The sequence below is a fragment of the Cyprinus carpio genome, chromosome B7 (genome assembly GCF_018340385.1).
Source record: "Cyprinus carpio isolate SPL01 chromosome B7, ASM1834038v1, whole genome shotgun sequence".
In the NCBI taxonomy this organism is placed as follows: domain Eukaryota; kingdom Metazoa; phylum Chordata; class Actinopteri; order Cypriniformes; family Cyprinidae; genus Cyprinus; species Cyprinus carpio.
In genome coordinates this window covers 46,498,677-46,501,529 of record NC_056603.1, presented here as the reverse complement: position 1 = coordinate 46,501,529, position 2,853 = coordinate 46,498,677, and positions in this window count along the sequence as shown.

The following is a 2,853-nucleotide window of genomic DNA, read 5'->3' as shown; positions in this document are numbered from 1 at the left end:
TGTCAGATATTATTCAACGCAAATTGTGAAACCCCGTATGTATCTAGAATAAATTCCAAAGCACACAGCCTGCAGTAGTATAAGGCGTTGTTTCTTTTATTTGGGATGTATTTTTTTGGCTCCCAGGTAAACAAAAACGCGCACCAAGTCACAACACATTCAAGAATTACTTCATAAAAACCATAACAAAAAAGACATTTTTTTAAAGGTGATAATTGTTTTGTGCCTTTCGGGAAAAGTAATTTTAAATAGCTTTAGCCTGTACGCAATACGTTGTAGTCTTCCTTTTTTGCTTGATTAACTTATTACTGCTCCACTGCCTCAATATTCGGCGTGGCATGGAGTTGCAATCAGTTGTGGGCACTGCACTTACGGTGGTATGTAACGGCCCATGGTTCTTTGACAGCGACCTTCAAGCTCATCTGCATTTTTTGTTCTCTTGGTTTTCCCTCATATTTCCCTCCCCCTCTTGACAACGGTTCAGGGTTTGGTGAGCTTGCCTGGCCATTCATTCACACTCACCCACCATTTTCATATGACTAACCAACTTTTGGTGCTTTTTGCTGGCATGTTGACAGGTGCCAAATCCTGCTGGAAAATGAATATCAGCATCTTCAAAAAGCTGGTCACAGAAGGAAGCATGAAGTGCTCCAAAATTTCTTGGTAAACAGGTGCAGTGGACTTTGGTTTTCAAAAAACACAATGGACACAACACCAGCAGATGACATTGCACCCCAAAATCATCACAGACTCGTTGAAATTTAACCACTGGACTTCAAGCAACTTGTGCTATGAGCTTCTCCACCCTTCCCTCCCAGACTCTAGGACCTTGGTTTCCAAATGAAACACACAAAACTTGTTCTCATCTGAAAAGACGAACTTTGGACCACTGGGCAAACAGTCCAGTTCTTCTTCCTCGTTAGCCCAGGTAAGATGCCTCTGACGTTGTCTGTGGTTCAGGAGTGGCTTAACAAGAGGAATGACGACAACTGTAAAGCCAAATTCCTTGACACGTTCTGTGTGTGGTGACTCTTGATGCCTTGACACAAAAGCCTCAGTCTATTCCTTGTGAAGTTTCACTAAAATTCTTGAATCGATTTTGCTTGACAATCCTCATAAGGCTGCGGTTCTCATCGTCTGTTGGGTTGTGCATCTTTTTTCTTCCACACTTTTTCCTTCCACTCAACTTTCTGTTAACATACTTGGATACAGCACTCTGTGAACAGCCAGCTTCTTTGGCAATGAATGTTTGTGGCTTAACCCTCCTTGTGAAGGGTGATTGTCTTCCCTTGGACAACTGTCGATCAGCAGTCTTTCCCCATGATTGTGGAGTCCAGTGAACCAAACTGAGAGACCATTTTTGAAGGCTCAGGAAACCTTTTGCAGGTGTTTTGAGATGATGAGCTGATTGGCATGTCACCATTTTCTAATTTGTTGAGAAACGTGAATTGGTGGGTTTTTATTAAATGTGAGCCAAAATCATCACAATTAAAAGAACCAAAGACTTAAACTACTTCAGGCCTATGTGCACTGAAATTTATTTAATACACGTGTTTCACAATTTGAGTTTAATAATTACTGAAATGAACTTTTTCCACGACATTTAATAATAATTTTATTGAGATGCACCTCGTACAAACCGATTTATACAGTCTAGCAGCAGTCTTTGTCTCGTCCGTATTTTTAGTTTTTAAATCTAGATAATTATTTGGTAACGCACAAACTTATTGGCAGCTGTTATAAAAAAAAGGCTGCTAACCCAGTGGTTATTCAGACACACTTATTGATTTCCTTATTATGGTGGGAAGAGTGTGTTAATGCCAAATGACTCATTTGGATGTTTCTTTGGGTTTTGATATAGATTGGTCTCAGCAGGGGGAGATGGTGGGGGTTGTAACAATTTAAAAGCATTCTGAGATTTTTTGAAGAGGAAGTATCACTCAGAGAGAGAAACCAAAACAACCAAACAAAACTCTGAGAAGACCGGTGATCCATGTCCTTAAATATTTAGCATGTTCTGACCCACAAAACGCAACACAGAAAAACAAGAGAAAAAGATGGCAAGAGAGAGAGATAGACTGTAGTTTTAAAGACGCTGAAAACGCTTAAATAACTGCATAAGCCAAAACAACAGGCCTGTGTCAAAGGCAAAATCCCAAAACATAAATATTTTCTTTTGTGGGAGTTAAATTTTAATTGACAATTAACTCTTTGAGGTTTAGGATGCAAACTCATGAGATTTTTGTTATATAGCTTAGTTCACATTGATTTAATAGGTAAGGATAAGGATTTACTTACAATTTCCTCCCAGTAAAAAATAGTTTGGATCTCGACATGATTTTTAAAGGTATTTTTTATAAGTATATTAAAGAAGTATAAAGATTTTATTACTTGACCAGACTTTTCTAGATCTATTCTTTTTAAACATTAGGCTCCCCCTCTGCTCAAGACTGTGGGAACCCTGGTTCTCTTCAAAACCAGTTTAATGCTTGTTTTGTCTTATTTTAAAATGCTGAAGTGACCTTGATGCCCTCTTGGAGTTTTGCTGAGGGCCCTAGCTCCTGCTTGAAAACATAAATACTGAATTCAGTTCATTGACCTGGTGTGTTTTTGAGCTGAATCTTTTAGTTTTACTGTCACATGCCACAACCTTCTCAGTTTCAGTTCTCCTTAGGCAATTAAATGTAAGACTCAACCAAATATAACACTAGAGTAGCCTTCAACCAATGAAGCAACAACCAAAAACCGTACAACATAATAATCTTTACAGTAATGCCATGGGACTGTACAGTCCATTCCATTTAATTTAATAGCCCATAATGGTTTTGTGAATTAAACATGAGAGGTAATGAG